The 24,931-nt window shown below is 33.9% G+C and overlaps 1 protein-coding gene and 1 long non-coding RNA gene across 34 annotated transcripts in view; one reads left to right on the top strand and one right to left on the bottom strand.

Annotated features, from left to right (window-relative positions):
- The window catches only part of SLMAP (sarcolemma associated protein), a 122,217-nt gene that overhangs the window by 76,251 nt on the left and 21,035 nt on the right, over positions 1–24,931 (bottom strand). The gene's annotated exons all lie outside the window — the stretch shown is intronic.
- Positions 10,237–22,087, top strand: LOC116657115. Its single transcript, XR_004312111.1, has 3 exons — positions 10,237–10,247; positions 16,544–16,550; positions 22,003–22,087. It is a non-coding gene; the product is annotated as an uncharacterized LOC116657115 (long non-coding RNA).

Genomic DNA, 24,931 nt, shown 5'->3' on the forward strand with positions numbered 1-24,931 from the left:
GGATGAACCTAGAGATTATCATACTAAGTGAAGGAAGTCAGAGAAAGACAAATATCATATGATATCACTTATATGTGGAATCTAAAGAAAATGACACAAACGAACTTATTTACAAAACAGAAATAGGTTCGCAGACATAGAAAACAAAGTTATGGTTACCAAAGGGAAAAGAGGGATAAATTAGGAGTTTGGGATTAGCAGATACACACTACTATATACAAAACAGATAAACAAGGTCCTAGCACAGGAAACTATATTCAGTATCTTGTAACAACCTATAATGTAATATATATATATATAAAACTGATATAATGCTGTATACCTGAAACTAACACAACATTATTAATCAACTAGACTTCAATTTAAAAAAAAAGTTGAGTTAACTCTAAAAAAAATTCAGTGGTGTGCATACATCAGTAATGAACAATTCAAAAAAGAAATTAAGAAAGCAATTCAATTTACAATAGCATCTAAATAAAATACCTAGGAATAAATTTAACCAAAGAGGTGAAAAACTTGTACACTGAAAACTACAAAATATTGCTGAAAGAAATTAGAGAAGACTTAAATACAGGTATACTTCATTTTAATGCACTTAGCTTTACTGTGCTTCACAGATACTTGGTGTTTTTACAAATTGAAGGTTTGCAGCAACCCTGGGTGGAACAAGTCTACTGGCACTATTTTCCCAACAACATGTTTTTTAATTAAGATGTATATGTTGTTTTTTAAGACATAATGCTATTGCACACTTAATAGCCTACATACAGTAAAAGTGTAAACGCAACTTTTATGTGTACTGGGAAACAAAAAATTCATATGACTTGCTTTATTATGGTATTTGCTTTACTATAGCAGTCTAGAACTGAACCCACAATATCTCCAAGGTATGCCTGTAAACAGAAAGATATCCTATGCTCATGGGCTGGAAGACTTAATAGTGTTAAGATGTCAATATTAATCAAAGTGATCTATAGATGCAATGCAATCCCTATCAAAATTCCAATAGCTTTTTTTTTTTTTTTTTTGCAGAAATGAAAAAGTCAATCTGCAAATTCATCAAATGCAAGGGACCCTGAATAAACAAAACAATCTTGAAAGAGAAAAACAGCGTTGGAGGATGCATATTTCCTAAGTTCAAAACTTACTACAAAACTACAGTAATCAAAACAATGTGGTACTGGCATAAACATAGACATAAGTGGAATAGAATTAAGAGTTCAGAAATAAACCCATACATCCACAGCAAACTGAGTTTTGACAAAGGTGCCAAATCCATCCAATAGGAAAATTACAGTTTCTTCAACAAATGGTGCTGGGACAACTGGATGACCACTTGGAAAGGAATGAAGTTGGTCCCCTACCTCACCCTATATACAAAAATTAATACAAAATGAATCAAAGCCTAAATATAAAAGTCAAAGCTGTAAAGTTCCTCTCAGCCATTATTTCTTCAAATAATTTTTTGCCCCTTTCTCACTCTTTTCTTCTAGGATTTCCATAATGCATATGTTGGTACATTTAATGGTGTCCCACAGATCCCTTAGGTACTGTTCATTTTAATTCATCTTTTCTTTCTGGTCCTCAGACAGTGTAATTTCAATTGCCCTATCTTCAAGTGTTTTTTATTCCTTCTTCCACTTGCTCAAATCTGTCAATGAAATCTTTCAACGAATTTTTATTTCAGCTATTATACTTTTTACAATTTCTGTCTCTCTACTGATTTTCCCCACTTGTTCCACTGACCTCCTGATTTCCTTTCATTCTTTGTCCATGGTTCCCTTCAGCATTTTGAGCATATTAAGAACAGTTAAGGTCTTTGTCTAATAAGTCCAATGTCAAGGCTTCCTCAGGGATGGCTTCTGTTAATTTTTTTTCCTGCAAATGGGCCATAATTTCCTGCTTCTTTCCACACTTTGCAATTTTTTGTTGAGAACTGAACATTTTTAATATTGCATATGATAACTATAGAAATCAAGTGCTCTCCTCTCCCTAGGGATTGTTGGTGTTACTTGATGAAAGCTGCAGTCATTTGTTTGTTTAGCGGCTTTTGCAAACAATTTTTGGCAAAGACTATATTCCCTGCGCGTTATCACTGAAGTCTCTGATCTGTTACCTCTATGGTTAGCCAGTGAGCTGACAGAGATTTCCTTAAATGTCAGGATCTAATAAGAAAAGGAAGGGTGTGTGTGTGGGGGGTGTCTCTTTAAATCCTCTTGGCAGATGCCAGAGCAGCCACTTTAGCCTGTGGGGTTTGAAATGGTCAGTCTCTGTGCCAGAGCCTCAGTAATCAAAAGCAGCCATAAAAATACACAATCCCAATTTTTGAAGGACAAGAAAGTCACACCACGAACAATGGACCCCCACCATATCCACCACTATCTGCCACAGGGTTAGGGGATGGAAGACGGTAGCCACTATGCAAAACATTGAAATTCATGGAAATTTACTAGCCTCTTCATTAAGCACTCCTTTGGATGTTGCAAGTGTCTGACTAGACTCCAGAATTCCAAAATATTTGCTTCAGACATTCATGCTAGCTTAATAGTTATCTTGGTGAAGGAACCAATTTTTGGATCTTTCTCTGTCATTTTTATGTCACTCTCACTAGCCATATTTCAACCTATAAACCTTTCCTTGGGCCAAACCAAAGAAGTCCCTAATCTATAATAATAGCTACCATTTACTGACTGCGTGCTACGTGTAGGCCCTTGTGATCCCCACAATAATTCTACCAAGTAGATATTACCATCTCCATTTTATAGATTAAGAAACTGAGGCTCAGGTATACTAAATAGATAGCCCTAGTCTCACAGCTGTTGTGGATTTGACACTGTTATTCCTTCAAAATTTCCACACTGCCTTCCTCCTCTCCAAACTTTTGAAATCCTACTTTGTTTATGAAGTTTTTGAAGCAACTAGAATAGGAAGAGCTAATTTCAACTAACTCCACAATTAAGGCAAATCATTTCATCTATAACACTTACTTGGCACCTGTCTGGAGATATTGCACATCTGGAAAATCAAATGCAGAGCAACTCTACACTGAGAATAAATTAAGAGAATATGAATTAAGTACCAAAACCCTGAGAGGCTGGTGAGAAATATAGTTAGGCATCGTCAGTTGCTAAGGAGGCACTGAAGAGTGAAGGTGGTGATCTGAATGAAAGGCAGGGAGGAGGAGATGGAGAAGGAACAGGTACATTCATATATAGTTAAGGCTCAGCCATAGAGGGTAACAAAAACCAGAGAAAGACATGGGGAAATGTAAAATAGAGTGAAGCTATAAAGAGAGGGCCTTGCACACTGCACTAAGGAGTTGAGATTTCTTAAGAGAGAAACCACTGCTGAAGGATTTGATGAAAATATTGTTTTAGAGAGACTATGCCAACAACTTTGATAATCTAGCAGCTGTGTGTAGGATGAACTGCAGTGGGAGTCACTAGAAATAGGGAGATCCACAATTTGTACGTTTTTGCCACCAACAATTTAGTTTTTCTTAGAGTACATAAACTCAGTTTATATGCATGTTCAATATGAATTTATTTGTTTATATAACTTTCCTGGCTTCCCGACTAGCAAAGCACCACATGTTTCAGAGGCTGGAATTTTTAAGTTGTGTACTAAAGAGGGAAGTATAAAGTTTTATTCATATGCTGTAGGAAAACACATAGAAAATGAAAATGTTCTCACCAAAATAAAATTTCACTTGTAAACTAGAATGAACTTATTGATATACTGCCTAAAGGTCTTACAAGTGTTATGAAATTTCCAGGATTTTTTCCATCTCCAAGTGACATTTCAGACACATTCATTGTAATTATTTCTTATGGAGCCAATTCACAAGAGAAAGCAAAATTATTTCTATCTCTCTACACATGAACAGAGATAAGATTATGAAGAACAGAAGTAGAGAAGGTGGGAAGGAGGATTTTTTTTTTAATTTAATGGGAACATTACAAAACATACAAAGCACAGCTAGAATGATTACACCCTTCTTAAATATGCAAACAAATTATGACGATCCTTCACTGAGAATTCAAGACAAAGTAAATTAGATTTCTGAATCTCAGCAAGATACCAAACAAACATATCATCAGAACATTACAGTTCTGAGATGTGAGGCTACCAAAAGCCTAACCCAAATTCTAATTTGGAGGAGATTAATTTACTTCCTACATCCCAAAACTGACAGTTTGACAAGCAAATCTTGGTAATTTTCTCCTCTCATGATCTGTTAATCACAGCAAGATGCATTCAACTTTGTCTCTGAAGTGCCTACTTAGGTAATTAAAGAACAGATTAGTGATTCCAAACTCAAGACTTTTAGATCCGGAGATTTTAATTTCAATATTTAAAATAAATACATATTTATTAAAATGCCATATATTTTACCATATTCAAGGTACAAAAAAGGGATACTGTGATATTTTTAATACACAATACTCTGACTATCCTTTATAGGTCATTATTTTCCTTATAAAACGTTAGCTTAAACCATCCTGAGATCAGCAGAAACAATAACAAAATAATTGCACCACCACTTTTTATCTCTGATAGTTAAAAACACTTACCCATAGAATAATTGTCTTGTTCGCCACAAAAGGAAATCATTGTGATCACATTTGTGGGTAATATAGAACAAGGTAACTATCTTTAAAGAATGTAGCCCTATATATTGTTTAAAATGGATACAATGTGCTTGATCTAAGGATAGTCGACACTGATTTATACAGTCACTAAGAAGTAGGGGAGAGGGAGAAACTAAACAAACTTTTTTCCATTAAAGATAGGCAAAATTCACAAAACAGGAATCTAGATCTTATTTAGGGAAAAAAAAAAAAAAAAAAACCTGCCCACACATAAAACAATTTATCTGGCAAGCAAATTCAATGGATATGTTAAAAAATGCAAAGAGTACATCTGCCCCTCAAAAGAACATTCATCTTTCAAAATGCTATTAATAAAGCAATGAAAATAATTATGATGGCCTTTTCCATTCTTTAAGCACAACAACTCAGGTTGGCATATAATTTTAATGTTTAAAACACCTTGGTCTTTACTCATGTCTCCTCATTTTTAATGATAGTTAATTCTTCAAGAGACTTCTCTCCTCAAGGTTTTGACAATTCACACATCCACAGGTGAGTTCTTTAAAAATTATAATAATAATTGTACTTTCAAAGAGAAAAGCCACAAAGCCACTGAGAATTATAAGTAAATATATAGAAATAATAATGATGTAATTTATGAAACAATCATTTTGACTGAGATGGGAAATGATTATTGAGACAAAAGAAAATAAATCCCTTACAGGGTTGAGTATAGTGATGAGGCTCCCATTTTCCTGCCCCTACATGATTCAGATGTTCAAACATAGTCTATTCCCAATATTCCTTATGACATCCACTGCTTCTCAGGATGAGGAGATAATGCCTCCAATTAGGAGTCACTAATTCTTTTTTAAATTTTGAACTGAAATTTAACAACAGAAAGCACCACATTCAAATTCCACCTCTATTTATGGCTTAAACATTTTTCGGAGGGAAACTTTAAGGGCCAAGTTGAAGCCATTGTGAAGTTTTCTTTTAAAAGGATCGTTGATTTCTTTCACTACTTTGAAAAGCAAAATCACTTATATCCAGAATTCAGCAGAAATTTTAACCATAGAGCAAATCCAAACAAAGAAGAGTTAATTGTTCAACAGTGTCAAAAGGATACCATATAATTTACAATAATCACAAGTTTTCAAGTGCTTACTGTATGCTTGGATAAACCACTTTCCATGCTTTTTTTTTTCCACTTATTTTTTTTAAAACAGTCCTGTGAGGTAGATGTTATTATCCCTATACCATAGATAAAGAAATAAGAACTAAAAGAGGTTAAATAACCTGCATAAGGGCCTCCCAAGCTAGAATTAATAAACTTTTTAATCTTAACCATTTTTCTATGCTATTTATATTTGTCTGGTCATTTCATCCCACTATTTCTAATGTTTCTACCAATCATCACGTGAAAGAGGAAAGATTCTGTTCATTTTATAGATCAGCAAATTGAGGCTGACACACAAGCCAAGTAACCTATCTATAGTCACAATAAAATAACAGCAATCAAGTCTTCTGACGCCAAATCATCAGGAAAGGTAACCTTTTAAAATTTCTTTTAAAAATGCATTCACTACCTTCTACCACCTACTTGACACACAATCCTGATACATTTGAGTTTTCCATCTTCCATGTCTGTGGCAGATTACTAAAAGGGAACAAGCATTTGCTTATGCCAGGGACTGTGCTAGGCATTTTACACACAAGACCTTATCTGAACCTCAGAATACTATCAGATAAGCAGTATCCCACATGAACAGACAGGGTAAGGGGTTAAATCACACACCCAAAGATTACATAGAAAGTAAAAATGGCAAACAAGGCCTATTAGACACCTCACAATTATAGCGAATCCCTTGATGATCAGGATAAGTGATACCCCTTTATCTCAGTGATATCCCTAGCCCTCAGCAAAATGCCTGCTGAATAGGCATCAAATAGGCGTTTTAAATAAATATTTCATGAGTGAGATATTTACAGCCCAGACTCCTTCCATCATTTACCCACCATTTCCTGAACACCTCCGGGCAGGAATTCAGCCATCTGCTACTACAAATAGAATGAAAAGGTGACTTTTCAAAGCCACTTAGAGCAAACGCAAAACTTAATAATAACAAATACTATCAGTAGAAATAATGTCAATATCCCCATAGGACATCAAATATATCACCAATTCCTACAAATTCTGATTCAGAATAATCTCTCAATTCCACATTGCTTTTCCCTCCCCATTACTGTTCCTCTAACCCAGGCTTACAACCATTGCAAAGGTGATGGCTGTAATTCCAGTCTTCACCCTCCACACTGATGCTACATTTATTTCCTAAAATATAAACCCGATCACTTTGTTTCTCTTTATAAAATGGCTGTTCACCCTCCACTGCCTTCAAAATTAAGTCTAAGAACTGTGATAACTTTCAAATCTTTCAAAATGACCCCAATCACCCTAACATACCTGATTTTCCACTCTTCCTAAAAGCACCATCCTTTCTATCCCTGCTTAACTACTAGCAATTCCCTACACAAGCTCCAGGCCTGATGTCTGTTTATGCTGTTCATAAACCTGAAAAGCTCTTGCTTCCACCCACCCACACTCTTTACTTGCTAAGAGCCTATTTTTCTTTCTGAAGCCAGTTTAAACATCTTAACAAATAAGATTTCTTTCTCAGATAATATTTCTCAATAAATAAACACCTAAATCAGAGACTCAGGGCTTTATTCCAAGTTAAGCCCAAACCTCTATGTCCAAATCACACTTTGAATAGCACTATAATTCCATCTTTTCTAATCTATAACATTCATTCCCTGTTAGAAAGTTCCAACAGGCACAAGAAACAAATGATTTTTTTTTAAATGCAGTATGAATAAATGAAATAATTCATACTCTAGAATGGAAGCTATAAAGCTTTGACTTAACATAGGTTAGGCCAAACTGTATTACATCCAAATAACAATATGCTATATGGAATAGAACATACATTAAAGGTTTGAATTCCAGTTCCATCACCTTGTAACTTACTGTGTCACCTTGAATGTATTATTTAACCTCTCTGAGCATCCCTTTAGTTATAAAGGGTTATTTATAAATCCCTATTTATAAATTGAGGATAATATCAGAACGAACCTCAGAGTGTTGTAAAGGTTAAATGATGCTAAGCATGTAAGGTATTTAGCACAGTATTTGTATATAGTAACTGCTAAACAAATGGCAGCTATTATTGCTAAATTCATAGAATATGCATAAACATATAATCTGACTTCCTTCAGTCAGGGAACTGCTGCAAGACTTTTTTTATGCCTTTTTCTTTATAACCTTTCTTAAATTAAGGTACTTAAAAAATAATTTGCCAATTAATTACTTAAACAGTAAACAGCTGATAGAGATATAAATAGATAAGTAACAGCTGAACTCTAACACATACAGGTGTTAAAAATAGCATGCCATTGCCCCATTACACGTGAATATTACCATAAATAACCACAACCTGTGCACAGAAGGAAAGCAGCTAAGCTCTGACTCACAGCATAGACTGAAAACCATTTTTGAAAATATGAAACACATATAACAATATGGATCAGGGGATTCCCTAATCAAAGTTATATCAAAACGGAATTACTACTCTCAGGTATATGTAAATACACTTAGAATATATTACATAGATTAGCAATCTACAGCTCACTCAACAGTGTGACCTAACTTCTGAGTATATTAAGCCAACTGATATTTAAAGATGTCACAGTTCCATTTCTAAACCAGAGCCCTACTATACCCCTGGCCCTGAGTGACAGAGTTAGAAATCCAGTCAAGTCATGGAATAATGCTCACGGAAGACTGTAACTCACTCCGTTCAAAACTCAAAATGTCCTTAGGATACCCTAGAAAGTACTAGGCAGAGGCAGAGGTTTTCCCATCACACCCTCCTATAATATTTGAACTTTCTGTTTTTTAAAAAAAGAGAAAGACAGACAAAAATGTATGAGAAGGGGCAAATAAGCATCTAACTCCAAAACTCACAATAGACCTAAAAGCTCAGGAAGATGGGCAATTATCAAAGTGGCCAATATCAGTTTGGCAAAGATTAAGAATAGTGATACCTGGCACTAGGAAAAAATGGGGAGAAAGAGCACTCTCATACACTGGGCATGAGAGTGTAAACTGCTATATTTTTGAAAAATAATTCAGCAGTCCTTATTGAAGTTTTAAATGTTCATATTCTTTGAGTGAGTAAGTCTACACCCAGGAATCTAACCTATAAAAACACTGAAATACACACATATATAATGGCAAATCCATAAGCATGTTCACTGAAGCAAAGTTAGTAGAAGTTAAAAACTGGTAACTACTAATGTCCAGCCATACTGTATTATCTGATTAAATATCAGACATCACAATCATCAAAAATAATGAAGTAGTGGTATGGGTACTGATATTAAAATATATCAAGATATACAACGATCCCTTTTTATAAAAAGAACGATATGCTAATACACCATTAGAAAACAAAAATCAGAAAGAACATATACAAACTGTTCACAGTGCTTATCTTCACAAAGAAGAAATCTTAAAGAGTTAAAGTTTAAAATTAAGAAAGATATAAAACTTTATTCAATAAACCTAACAAATCTTCAATTCCACATTATCGTCATTTAGTGGAAGAAAGTGGAAGATGAAAAGAAGAAACAAACAAACAAACAAACAAAAACCAGAGACAAATGTACACAATGAGAGAAAAACACTCCAAAACAGAATCTGCCAGAACAAAGAGAGGTAAACATCAAGAGAAATCAAAGAGAAAAGCAGTTCAATAAAATTGAAAGGGTTATTAATAAACTAGTCTTCACCTTGCCTATGTAGAAGAACAGACTTCAGAAGTAAAATCACTGATTTTTGAAATGTACTTAAAAGAGCGTTAACAACTCACTTTGCTCCTTGCTCTTTCAGACCACAGGACTCAGTTCTGAATAGAAGAGCTTCAGCAACCCACCAGCGTTCTTTATGGGAAGGAGGAGGGCGGGATTCAAATCAAGGGATCTGGTATAACTATGGTCTTTAGAATCTCTGCCCTAAAATAAAACAATGCTATAAAACTGGACAAGCATGACATTAACCTTTTATACAACACAACACACACACACATATACACAATGATAATTCCACAGCACAAGATTTTCTGACAGATGATGTAAAAATATGAAAAAAAGGAGTCAAGAAGAATACCAAAGATTTTGACCCCAGCAACTTAGAAGGTTGTACAGCTAACCCTTGAACAACGCTGGGTTGAGAGGCACCAACCCCTCCATGCAGTCGAAAATCTGAGTATAACGTTTAACTTACAGTTGGCCCTCTGGATACCCAGTTCCTTTGTATACGCAGTTACATACCCAGGGAGTCAAACAACCGCAGATCATGCAGTACTGTAGTATTCACTATGAAAAAAATCTGCACACAAATGGACCTGCACAGTTCAAACTTATACTATAGAAGGGTCAACCATAGTTCCCTCTACGGGAACGGGGAGGGCTGAAGGTAAGGAATTTTTTTTATTGAGTTTGGGGAGGTCTCAGGAGTTCAGCTTTGGACATACTAAATTTGAGGTGTATGTTAGATATCAGGGGGAAATGTCAAAAAGGCAGCTGGATATGGTCTAGGGTCCAGGAAAAAAGCCTAAGTTTGATATAAAAATTTGGCTGTCCTCAGCATACACAAAGAATTTAAAGTCGAGAGTCAGGATGACATCATCAAGAAAGCAAGTACAGATAGACAAGGGGATCAAGGACAGAGCCTTGGAGCAGTTCAAAGTTTAAAGGTCATGGAGATGAAGACCAAGCAAAGCAAATTTAAAAGATGGCCAGTGAAGTATGAGGAGAACCAAGGGAAGTGGTATGTTCTTAGAAGCCACTGTGAATGATGTTTTCCAAGAATGTGGGAGAGATCAACTTTGTCAAATGACGCTGAAAGATCAAGGACGGTTAAGAACAAGAAATGACCAATGAAAATAGCAACCTGGAAGCCACTGATGACCTGCACAAGAAACCTGTGGATGGAGTGGAGGATGAAAGCCTGACCAGAGTTATTTGAGAGAAAATGGATGGAGAGAAATGAGAAAGCACACATATAAACAGATCTTTCAAGGAGTTTTGCTCTAAAGAGAAGCAAAGAAACAAGCAGTAACTAGAAGGAAAAGTGGGGTCAAGATAATTTTTATAATAAGCGAAAAAAAATCACATCGTTTCATATAATAACAAGAATAAGCCAGTAGAGAGAAAGGGCACTTGGTCCAATCCTGAGGATTTAGAAAAGGCTTCCTGAAAGAACTGCTCCACACTGAGTCATAAAGGCTGAGTAAAAGTGAGTCAGGATGAGAGGGGAGGGGACTGAAACAGCATGAGCAAATACAAGTGACAAACAACGGAGTGCAGGGAGGGGCACGTGAAGCACAAGAAATCAGGCTGAAGATGTAAGCAGTCATCAAGCATTCTAAGACACATTATGCAGTACAACCTTTATCATACAGATGATAGGGGACCTGCCACACTACGGGGTTTAGGCAGGGAAATACTAAGATCAAACTGACATTTTAGTCAGGGAGGGAATGGCTTGAGGGGTACTAGACTGAAGGCAAGGAAACTAGTTATGAGACTATTGAAATACATAATAAGGCCCTAAACCGGACAGTGATAGAAGTAGTTGAAAGGGACTTAGTGACAGATCCTATGTACTCAGTGTAGAAAGCAGCAGTTTCTAGTTTGAGCTACTGGCCAGATAAGGATGCTATTATCTATATTTGGAAATACTGAGGAGGGGGCAGTGAATGATTCATTTCAGTCTGGGATATATTGTTTTTGAAGTCTCTATAGGACATCCAAATGAATAAATGCAAGCAGGCAGGAGGTAGAAAACTCAGACCCTAGGGCTCAAGATATCTGAGAGGCATCAGAATTTGAGTGGTAATTAAAATTACTGTAATATATGAGATGATCCAAAAATAACATTTACAAGGAAAATAATGATTGAAATTTTAGAAATACAAAAATTTTATGGAGAAATGTGTGGACAAAATGCTTGAAGGAATTTCAGACAGAACAGTCAGAAAGGTATTAAAAAAAAAATCAGGAAAAAAAATAACCAAGAGGACACGGAAACAGCCAAGGACTAATACCTGTAACCAGTATAAAAAGAGATGCTGTAGTGACCTGAATACATTTGCGGATTATCAGAGATTAAGAAAAGTCAAATCACCGGAAAAGAAAGTCTGGACTTTCCAATTCTTTTGTATTAATTTTTCAAAAATTTGTAGAACCTACAGGTTGTCTCTTCTTGAGGTCCCTAAGTAGTCAAGCCAATCTGAATGGAAAAGACTCAAGGAACTAAAGATACTTGTACCACTACCTATAGTAGATTACTTACAGTTTTAGTAGAAGAGTATTTATGGTTGCTCTATACAAAGAAAATTAGTAATGTATTTAATAAATGAAAAATTATTGTCAAGTATAATGAAATGAACAGGCAAATTTTTTTACTTTTTATCATTCCTGATTTCTTGATTGTTATATCATACTTCAACTACGGCTTTACATAAACTCAACTAACAATATAAAAATCTAACAGCCTTATCTAACAAGGAAAAGTATTTAAGTATGGATGATATAGAAACCTGTAATGCTAGTACTTAGGGAAAAATATTACCAATACAATAAAAATTTGTCAGAAAAATATTACCAATACAATAAAAACAAGTGGAAAGAATTTTTGACATCAGAAGAAAAAAGATAACTTGAAAGATACAGGGAGAAATAAACAGAGCAAAGATCAATTTGTGTTTCTTGATTTTAGCTCTACTTTATCCACTTTATCACTTTTTGGCAGATAATTTGTCAAACTGAAAATTCACTTACTCTTGGCTGGCTGTACTGTACTGTACTAAGAGTGACTCATAAGTGTTTGGTCCCACCCATACAGAAGAACTCTGCAAAGAACTTAAAAAAAAAAAAAAAATCAGCCGGAAGCATATTTTCAGATGAGCACTCACGCAAAATCAGTAAAGCACAGAAAAGATGTAACAGAATTATTTACTCACAATGAGAAAGTTAAAAGCATTTTCTTGGGAGTGGGGTGGGGGCAACTCCCAAGGTGTGAGTCATAGGATTAAAGAACAACTGGATCCAGGATTTAGCCAAAGCTGGAAAAGCAGGATTCAGATCATATGCAGCTCTCTAGGCCAGAAAGAAAAAAAGCTGAGTTGGGTTAGTGCCTCCAGAGTTTGGGTGAGTCACAGAGACAGAGTAGAGAAAGCATGACCAGACTGGACTTCAGCACATGGGGAAAATCAGCAGCTGTTATCTTTTGGTTTATTTCCTTCCTTATTAATTTACTGTTAAAACAGTTTAATATATATTTAAAGAAGCTAAAACGAAAGTTACCTCAGAATCTTAATACTCCAAAGATGTGGAAAGGCTTTGCCAGGTTGCTTTGCACATGCATTTGTGTTGAACTAGACCAACATGCAAATCTAACATCACTATCACAACCTTTCTAGCACTAGATATTTTGATTTTGCTAATTTAATGTAATAACCAATTTATAAGATATTATTTCTGTGGTTACTAGCAAGTATGAATGTTTACTATATATTCATCCTGAACAAAATGACTGCATGGTTGACCCTATTTATCTACAATAATCTTGTTGACTTTATTGGAAAGGGCAGTCTGTGTGTTATATATATATTCACTTTTTGTCTTACTGAATGCAAATGATACACCATCTCCATTTTTCACAGAACAAAAGTTTTCAATGTTTATTTAGATATTCGTTCTTTGCTTTTTTTTTTTTTTTTTTTTGGCTTTCAGCTGCTTTTAGGCTCTAGTAGTTACTTATTTACCAATAAATCCTGCAGTGGTTTCCATTATTATACATACTGCATGTTTTAGAACTTTTCACTTCCCTGCTTCAATCATTCCAGTTTAACTCTTTTATATCATTTAATTGTGTTTTTTCCCAAGTATAGAGCTATCATTCATTCTTTAAAAAAAAAATCTTTTGTGGCTAAGTAATGATATAAAATGTAATGGGTTCCAAGCAACTCTATACCTAGGTATCTAGCCAACAGAAATAAAAGACACAAAGAACTGTATGCAAATGTTCCTAGCAGCATTGTTCATAACCAAAATTGGAAGCAATGCAAACCTCCATCAACATACTGAATAAATAAGATTTATCAGCAATAAAATGAATGAACTATTGATACATTCTACAAAATTGACGAACTTCAGAAACATAGTGCTAAGTGAAAGAAGCTAGACACAAATGTTTACATATTGTATGATTTTGTTATCTGAAATTTCTCGAATATGCAAATCTATAGAGACAGAAAGCAGATCAGGAGTTGCATAAGGCTGCATATGGAACTGAGGACTGGATGCAAATGAACACAAAAGAACTTTCTGGGGTGATGAAATCTTTTACAACTGGATTATGGTGATGATTACAAAACTATAAATTTACTAAAAACCATTAACTTCAAGTAAATGCAGCTCATTTTTACAAAGGGTAAATTTTATGAAATTTAAATTATACTTTAATAAAGCTTTTTAAAACAGCCAATCAACAGAGGAAGGATGAATAGAATAAATACATACATATATATTAAATAACTTTGAAATATAAAAATTTAAGGGATTCAATTCATTACTGATAAAAGTAGCAGAAAGTATTTTAAATAATAAGTATTCAGTGCTTCCAAGAGTGACGTAAGAGAAACATTTTCACCAGCTGATCATGGAAGTATAGAAACCAGCACAACCTGTCTAGAAAGCAGTGTGGCAAAGTATACCAAGGGAGCTTTCAAAAATGCCCTCTTTGATTCACTTATGAGAATCCAGCCTAAAGACGTAATAAAAAATTTAACTAAAGATCTAGGTATAAAGATATTCAGCAAAGCCAAATCTATAATAGTTTTAAAAGATGGAAACTATGTAAATATTCAACAATGGAAGAACAGTTAAGAAAATTACAGCCCATCCATAAATACTACGCACTCTTAAAAAATGCCTGTGTGCCTATGGCCCAGTGTTAGAGCTTTACAGTATCGCTGCCACCACTAGAGTCTACACTCAGGAAGAAGATACCATTTTCTGCAGGTCTTGGCTAGCAGAAAGCTGGTGGCATCCTGTAACTTTGCAAATGATGATACATTTGAAATTAAGAAATATGACCTTCATGGGTAAGAAGAGAGCCCTCCTGTCACAACAGCGCTCGGTAGTGAAGAGAAACTCAAACACTACAGGGTGATACATACTGTTTGCCAATGTAATTAAACAGAAACTTATTCATGGTTTCTACCACTTTTGTAATGTCAAGAAGCTTGTGGGGGAATTATGGTTAGGATAAATACATACCTACTAGGTTCATGGCTTTAGTTTTACTTATAGACTTCCTGTCCCAGAAATTTGCAGTTTATAGGTCAAGGAGAAGGTTGTGCTAAGGGAAAAGTAGGATTAATAAACATGTACACGAAGAACTTCTATGAGGGCCAGGGCCTGTCAGAGCTTGGGTCCTTTTGGGAGCTGGTAGTGGTCTGGCCTTTAAGTACAGTCAATCCTCAGTATCCAAGGGGGATTGGTTTCAGGACACCCATGGATACCAAAATTCTCAGATGCTCAAGTCCCTTATATAAAACAGTATAATATCTGCATACAACCCTACACATATCCTCCCCGTATACTTTAAATGATCTCTAGATTACTCATAATACCTAATATGATGTAAATGTTATGTGAATAGTTGTTGGTGCATGGCAAATTCAAGTTTCGCTTTTAGGAACTTTCTGGAATTCTTTTCTTCAAATATTTTCAATCTGTGGGTTGGTTGAATCCATAGATGCATAACCCATGGATAGGGAGGGCCAATTGTATAATGGAAAAAACGAGGTCTGTTTGATTTTATATTTGAAGCTTACAATACGGCAACTTTGTGGAAAGCACTGTTTATTCTCGTCTGTAAGAACAACCACTATGGGATGGGAGCATCTGTTGAGAGAGCAACAGCCAGCACTGATTACTAAAAGAAAGTCAGTTTTACTCCTGGGCTAATGTCAGATGGAATGGACGTTTTATGTGGCCAGGAGGCAACAAAGAGTGCAGATCTGTACAGGGGATCATATGAGCGGCAGACTCACCATTATGAAGGACACAGTACGAGTGATCTTGGAGTCAGTTACTGTACACAAGAAGAAACTCAAGTAAGAAGAGTGACACTATTAAGCTTCTCCAAGATAGAACAGCACGCAGCAATCAATACTGCTAGTGTTAAAGAACTGAAAGAAACTGATGTTGAAGTGAGAAAAGAAATTGAGAGTACAGTCTAGTTTGCTACAGTTGATCCCAAACCACCTTTAGAAGAGTTAGGCCACCATCTCTACTGTAATGAGCCACCACATTCTGAAATTCATGGATCAAGTAAATTTAAAGGTAGACTGTAAATCTATTACTATGCCTTCAACAGAACATTTATGGTCAACTTTAAGAAACTCTGTTCTCAACTTTAAAAGGAATAAAGCTCATAAAACAAACAGTTTGTAAACGTGTTTATGCTATGCTATTAAATTAAGTTTAAAAAGATGGGGGAAAAAACATAATGGGTTCCATAGGTCCAGTGGTACAGTAAAAAGTACATCTTCTTCTCAATGTCCCACAGTTTCCCAACGTCCTTCCACAGAAGCAAACATGTTACCAGTCTCTTCTATAATAAAAAGTGGAATTTTTAAAAACTGAAACAAACCAACAAACACAAAAGACAGCTCAAAATTTAAAGTTTAAAGGAAAAGCTCATAAATTCTTACATTCAGAAAGAAAAGTATGGAGGGAGAAACAGAAACACCTTGTAATTAATATGAACCAAGTAGCAGAAGATACAAAAATTATAGGTGGAGAATTTGGAGGCATTGAGTTAAATCTATGGGAAGATAGAGTAAGATACTCGACATGCAGGATAGGAACTCTCCCACATCTATACTTACAGAAGCAAAACTCATCCTAAATTAAAACCCAATCCCTAAAGCAAGCAAAGATCTCTCCTTCTTCTGTCAGTGGGTCACAAAGCTATCTCAGACTGATTTTACCCATCAAGCCAAAAGATGCACACTCTCTTGTTAAGAGGGTTAGCTAGGTATGTTTAATAAACAAGTTATTGCAACTAGAGCAAAATACCTAATATTTGTTATAAGTAACTGTGTCATTTAACTGTAGGAGTCAAACTCCTGTCTTTTGCTTCCTGGCAATGTTACTCTACTAATTTATCCTATAACAGAAAAAATGACCCCCATAGTGGGCTGCTTACTGCAGTTACTGTACGCAGAAAAGGAGAGAGCTTCTGAAAATCTAAGAATAAATGTATTAAAATACAAATTTCATCTTCATTTTGACTGCCGTTATAAATTGAGGTATCACAGAGTTACTTGCTCACAGGCAAAAATTTCCAAAGCAACAGAATAGCTGAGTCACTATTCACTGAAGACTTAATTAAGTATCTCACATAGTCAGTGAAGGAAAATGATATAATATTATAAAAGTCATCTATTTTTGTAGTCTTTGTTCTGGATTCCAAAAATAAATTTCAGTATGGTTGCTAACTCTAAAAGTGATTTTCACAAACTTAGATTTATCTCTTAAAACATTTGGATACATTATTTTTCTGGGATTAAATTGAACAACATCTATGTTTCAATCAAGTTACACTAGAGGTAACGCTCTGCCAACTTGTAGCTGAGTTTACAGTATAATGTTAGCTTCTCTTAGAATAGGTTAGCGAACTGAGCTATACCATTCCCTTGGGGTTTATGCCATTTCCTAAGTTTAAAATTGAAACATCAGTTGAAGGAAAAACAGGTACAACCTAACAGCCTATGCAACTTAATTACAGATACATTAAGCTGCACATATTAGCTTCAGAACAAAGAGAAAGAATCAAATATGAGATTTTTTAACTGCTGAAAAGATCTATAAAATACCCTCATAGATGAGATAACTCAGGACACCAAATAAGCTGCCTACACAAGAACATGAAACAAGTAAGTCAAACTGGGAGTAGGGGCCTGGGACTCCAAAAAATAGAATATACCCTCCACAATCTTGAAAATACCTAAACAGAAAAAAGGCTAAACTTTCAAATGACAGACAAATTTAAGAATCACTCACTTGACTAAAATTATTATTGGCAATAAATAACCACATTAGAAAAGAGCTATGTATCAGTAAAAATAGTCAACATTTATTGAATTCTCATTGTGTGCCAGACTGTATATTAAGTTCTTTACGTATATTTAATTCATTTAATTCTCACAACGCCCCTGTGAGGTATTATTAGTATCCTCGCTTTACAAACAAGAAAACTGAGGCACAGAGAGGTAAAATTACTTGCAGTCACCAAGCAAAGAAGAACTAGGCTGTGAACCCAGGCAATAATCTCCCTAGCTGTAGTCCCTGAATCCCCACTTCTGGCCTCCCAGCTCTTAACCACTCTACTGTACTGCCTTAAACTTTAATAAACTCCTCATTTTGCAGATAAGGAATTTTATATCTCCCTCTGTGTCCCTGAGGAAGAAATAAAATTCATTCAAACTTCAAAATCATTTAATAACAGTACTAGTACTAGGACGCAGGTTTCCTATTCACATTATGTTTTCCTGTTTCCGATTGGGCTTTTCCCATTTTCCTATTTCACATTGGACTCTTGCCCCCTTCTGGCCTTTTTCAAAAATAATTTGTTTTTCTAAGTATGCTTATCCTTGAAGTCAGGAAAGTACAATAAAGTATAGAAGAAAATTAAAATTACTCCTTCCAGTTTCCAAGGATAACCTAACCACTGCCAGCAGTTTAACATATTTCTTCACACGCATTGCAAAACCAACACTCTCCTTCTCTCTCCCATATTTTTAAAGACGTTTAGAGACCTATTTTATATACAGTTGTATATTTATTTGACTTTTTCAGTTATATTATTATTTTCCCAAGGCATTAAATATTTTTTGAATATGACTAAATGGCTATGTGACATTTCATAAATTTCATTAATTTATTTAACCATAGGTCCACCAACTATATATGGAAGATTTCCTGCAATTAATCTCTGTGGTGAAACTGTTATACACATATCTTTATGCAACATATCTGATAATGTTCTTAGATTAAGTCCCTAGAAATGACATTACTGAGTTAAAGGGTATGATAATATCTGATACATATGTGGTGCTCACTGTTGCCAAACTATTTTAAGTGCTTCACAGATATTAGCTTGTTTAATCCTTGTGACAACTCTATGCAAGAGGAAATGAATGCCCAGAGAGAACGAGTGACTGGTCCAAGATCATGCAGTGAGAAAGTGGCACAGCCAGGATTCACACACAGGATCCATGCCTCTTAATCATTATGCTGGACTGTTTTAATTCCATACTTCTTCAACCACATGATGCCAAGTCTCCTATAAGTTTACTACAAATGTGCAAAAATCATGTAAGGAATCTATGTTTCAGTAAACATTTCTGGAGATTCTAAAGTTTGAAACACACTATCCTGATCTAAAAATTTTTAAATAACACAACATTTAATAAATTATTTTCATAAAATCATTGATGGTTACATTGGTTGATGTTTTAAATACAGATGGGAGGGTCAAATAACAGAACACTCAAAAACGGTTAAAATAAAAGAATATGAAAACGAGTATATGTCTGTTCCTATATGAGTGAAGCATTGTGCTGTACACCAGAAACTGACACAACATTGTAAACTGACTATACGTCAATAAAAATATATTAAAATAATTTTTTAAATGGTTAAAATAAATCATGACATGGGATTAGGCAATGGCTTCTTAGATATGATACTAAAAGCACAAGCAACATAAATTAAAAATTTTAGAATCATTAAAAATTACTTTTTAAATAAAGGATAAATTGAGCTTCAAAATTTTTGAACTTTCATGCTATGAAAGACACCATAACGACAAATATGGTATGATTCCACTTACATGAAGCACCTAGAATGGGCAAGTTCATAGAGCTACAAAGTAGAAGTAGCAGTTACCAGAGGCTGGAGAAGAAGAGGGGAGTAACCATTTAATGGGTACAGAGTTTCTATCTGGGATGATGGAAAAATTCTGGAAATGGATGAAGGTGATGGTTGCACAACACCATAGATGTACTTAATACCACCAACTTGTATACTTAAAATGGTAAAAATAGTAAATTTTATGTTATATACATTTTACAACAATTTTTTAAAGGCAATATTAAGACAGTCTACAAAATGGGGGAAAATATTTGCAAACATTCATCTGATAAAGGAATTATATCCAGAGTATACAACAAGAAGAAAAAGATAAATAATTTTGTAAACAGGAAAAAGATATGAACAGATGCTTCTCCAGAAAAATACACAAATGGCCAATAAATACATGAAAAGATGCTCAATATTATTAGTTATTGGGGAAATACAAATCAAGAACAGTGTGAGATACTTCATACTCACTAAATGGCTACAATAAAAAAGACAAATAATAACAAGCATTGACCAGGAAATAGAGACACTGAATCTTCATATATTGCTGGCGGGAATGTAAAATAGTACAGCTACTTTGGAAAACAGTTTGGCAGTTCCTCAAAATATTAAATATGGAGTTACCAAACAACCCAGCAATTCTACTCCTAGGGATACAACCAAGAGAACTGAAAACATATGTCTACACAAAAACTTGTACATATATGTTCATAGTGGCATTTTTTCATAATAGCCAAAAAGTAGAAACAACCCAAATGTCCATCAACTGATTAATGGATAAATGGAACTGTGGTATATATCTCTACAAAGGAACATTACTTGGCAATAAAAGGCACCAATACATGCTACAACATGGATGAATCTTAAAAACTTATGCTGAATGAAAGAAGCCAGGCACAAAAGGCCACATATTATTATGATTCTATTTACATGAAATTTCCAGATAGGCAAATCTATAGAGACAGAGAACAGATTAGTGATCACCAGGAGCTGGGAGAAGAGGAAATGAGGAGTGACTGCTAAAGGGTATAGAATTTCTTTTGGGGGGCAATGAAAATGTTCCAAAATTAAACAGTGGTAATGACTGCACAATTTTGTAAATATACTAAAAATAACTATACACTTCAAAAAACTAAAAATAAACTAAAAATATAAGAAATTAATGATAAGGATATAAGTTTTGAAATAAAGAACTTAGAAGTGGTAATTTCAGACTGTTAAGTAAGCAAATTTTTAGAGAGAATGGGGGATCTAAAGGATAAAGTCTTATTGGAAACCATAAGCTATGCAAACAAAGGTAGAAATGTCAAAACTGTCAAAAAAAATAAAGAATTAGGAAAGTATAGTGTCACGCAAACAAAAGTCTGAAACGTTCTATTAAAATTCATACTGAGGAAGATGGAAAAGTAAGTTTCAGAGTAGAGAGAAAACAAAAATTACCACCAAAACAAAATCATACAAGGACTCATCTAAAGAGATTCTCTGATGACTTTAAAAGGTAATCGAAGTGAAGGTTTACCTGTTAGTCAATAAAAAAACAAGAAAAAAAAATACATGATCTAAATTTGTAACATTAGAGGAGATATGAACAGATTTCACCAAATGTAGAGCACTAGTCATTGAGGACAAAACTGAAATTTAACCAGGATATTTCAGATACATATTGATAGTATTTCTTTTACATAGCAAATTTATAGGTTAAGATAAACTGAACTATGTTGGATTGCATGTCAATAAATCAGAAGCACTTCCATTTGTCCTAAATAGGCTGAGGTGATGATGAAAGATAGATTACGGCACACTGCACGCTAGAATGTCAGCTCCATGGGGGCAGGGACTTTATTTTGTTCAACTTGAACAGTGCTTATTAGCACATAGGAAGTGCTCAATAATACTGGCTAAATGAATCCAATACAATTTTGCAGTCTATAGAATATTGTGTGTAAGTTTTATGAGTTCATATCTAGATGAGAGAATTCCACACATCTAGAAATGGAATTTTAATGAAGAGCCAGAGATAACTGAGCTCTAAAATTAGAGTTTCAGGGAAGAAAAGAATTTCCCTTAAAATAAAGCAGATAAGAAGCTTAGGTAACTTACCTGGGTTATTAAATGCTTAAACATAATCATAAATATCCTTTATTTTTTACATTGCCAGTAAAATGAAAAATATGAGTCCATATACTTCTAAAGAGTTAACTATTTAAATGGTAAAAATAACTATATACACTTAGAATCCAACATGGTCAAGTTACAGGGACGCACAACACAGAAGATAAAATCCCCTAAAGACAAAGATTTAAGTAAAATACAACAGACAAAACCAATATAAAAGAGACTTAAGGAGAAAATATAAAACCTAATTGTTAAAACCTATTCAATACTAACTAAACTTAGGACAATGAACACAGAAGACAAAATCCCTGAGCTTTAAGGAGTTCAATTCAGGATAACAGAAAAGAAAAAACTACTATACAGTGATAAAGATCGTAACAATAAGGACAACTTCTAACAATGCCTTATCCAGCTACCTTACTTACAAATTTACATGGAGAATCAAAAAAATACACATCTTCAGATGGAAATAAAAAATATCAGCAATTCCATATCATATTATTCCACCCAAATATCATATTATTTTACTCATATGTGGAACACAAAAAACAAACAAAATAAAGAACAAATCAAACCAAACCAAACAAACACAAACACGTAGATACACAGAACACAGTAATCGTTATCAGAGGGGAAGGAGAGGGAGGGCAGAATGGATAATGGGGGTCAATTATATGGTAACAGATAGAAACTAAATTTTTGGTGGTTAGCACACTGTAGTGTATACAGAAATAAAAATATAATGTTATACACATGAAATACACAATGTTAAAAACTAAATCACCTCAATTAAAAAAAAAAGACATCTTATTTTAAAGCATACATGTATGAAATGTTTCTATATCTGTCACATAAATAGTAAAATCAATACCAACAAAACAAAAGGTGTTTTATATAAAAATGTCACTAAGAAGGTTGCATTTAAATATTTTATCAACACAATTATTACAGAATGTTATTCTTTAAATCAAAGTACTCTATTGTTAGAATAATGACAAATGTCACTAGTTAATCATTTCACCTCACATTTCTTTTTAAAAGATACTTGCAGGCAATAGACATTCAATTAAAGCTGTAGTTCAAGTTTAAACAATTCCTTTTGAACACACTGAAGAGATAGCCCACTAACACATCCTGTTATACCTCTCACATTACTGTTCTCATCTCTCAATACTGTTTTAGACTTACCTCTAAGAACTTTATTTGAATCTAAAATATCAAGCAAATTTTGAGATGAAATGTTGCTTTGCTTTCCATTAATAAACATGTATGTCTTTACATGGTTCAGTTTCAACCCTAAAATCTAGTAAAGAACATAAACTGGTTCAAGGATGAGAGATTTCTATTACTCATTAAAACATAATTTTTGAATATTTAACCTGAACAAACTTGATGCTATGCCAAAAAACAAAACAAAACAAAACAAAACAAAACTTAAGCAATTTTTGGCATTTTCTGTTGATACAGGAGTTCATTTGATAGTTTTTTGAAAATTATACTGAAAATACTGAAATGAACTTTTAAATAGTCATGAATTAGAAAATTAACCATACCTTCACTTTTTTTCGTTCTCAAATTGTTTTTTAAGACCCTAAGATATTTACACTCTGTCTCAGGCATACTATCTTAGCCGAGCCGGATTTACACTAAGGAAGTGACAGTGCAAATTCTGGGTTTTGACATACATGCTTTACAATAGAAAACATTGTGCAAGTCAAAAAGTACTAAGGTTCAGAACTGCAACACATGCTAAATAAAATGGTACATTTTTTTATAAAGTAAGACTGCTGCTTATATACTTATACTGGGCCAAACACCTAAAAAAATCATTCCTTCAAAATCTCCTTCTTCCCCTCCCCCTTGCTCAAAGTAAGTTTTTCCATCCTAGAACTCATAAAGTGTATTTAAAATATATATTTCTGTATATCTTTATTATCTTGATATTCATGGATATAACTCTCTGAAACTGAAAATATTTTATTTGACCTCTTTGCTCCAAAGTAACTTACTATGTTTTTCCTTTAAATTTAGAGTGAGTTTTAAGTATTTCTCCTATATTTAAAATTAACTAGTTTCTAACCATTTCATTTATAAAACAGTTCCACATACATAACTTCATTTTACATAATATAAATTCAGAGACTTATTAGTCATACATGTTTAAATAATAATTGCTTGGTATCTTCATTTTTACTCAATGTTGAAAGTACATTTTAATAAATAGTCAAATATTCAGCACCTACCAGAAAAACAAGAATACAAAACTATTATAAAATTATATAAATAGAAAATGTTATCAAAGTAATATAAAAAGTAACAGAATTTGATCATTCACAAAACTTATCTCTAAAACAAAAATATTCAAATTTTACCATGGTATTTCACTTTTTTTTTTTAAACCTTAGTCTATAAATTCCTATAACCATTCTTTAAAAGGTATATGTTTGTCAGGATGGCTACTAAAACATTTAACCTTCTGCTCAGTATTATAAAATTTATACAAAACATTTAATTTTGGCTAAATGTTAAATAACTCTCAATCATCCTCATTTTAAAGCAGTCCTGAGAGAGTCTCTCATTCAGGTTCTTTGGACATAGTAAGAGCTAGATATGTATTCATACATCCAGCTATACACACACAAACACATTTACACACATATATACACAAACTCTGCATAAAAGTACTTTTTTTCTACCAACAGGAATACAAAGATAAATTTCTAGCTTTTTTTTTTTAATTTCTAGCTTTAAAAACTCAGAACATCAAAAAAGTAGTATAGAATATCATCTATGGCTATTAAGTAATTTCTTATTTGGGTGGAATTACAAAGTTTTACCATTTCTATATATTTTTGACATGTCACATTTGTACAAATTATATTGCACTCAATAAAATTTCAACTTAGATTTAAGTCTATCAAAAAATTAATATAGATAGGGAGTGCTTGACCTATATGGCTTTTCTCATTTCACATTTTCCCCTAAAACATGTAAGAAACCACCAGTCTCCCTGAAAGTAGCAAAAATCAAAACTGGACGGGAAAAATTATCACCATTTAAGTATACACACACATATCTTTCATATGGAAATGCCCTTAATTAGCCTGTGCACCCACTCAGCCAAGCACTTTCAGAGCTGTTTTTAAATTGCCAGTGAG

The sequence above is a fragment of the Camelus ferus genome, chromosome 17, assembly GCF_009834535.1.
Source record: "Camelus ferus isolate YT-003-E chromosome 17, BCGSAC_Cfer_1.0, whole genome shotgun sequence".
Lineage (NCBI taxonomy): Eukaryota > Metazoa > Chordata > Mammalia > Artiodactyla > Camelidae > Camelus > Camelus ferus.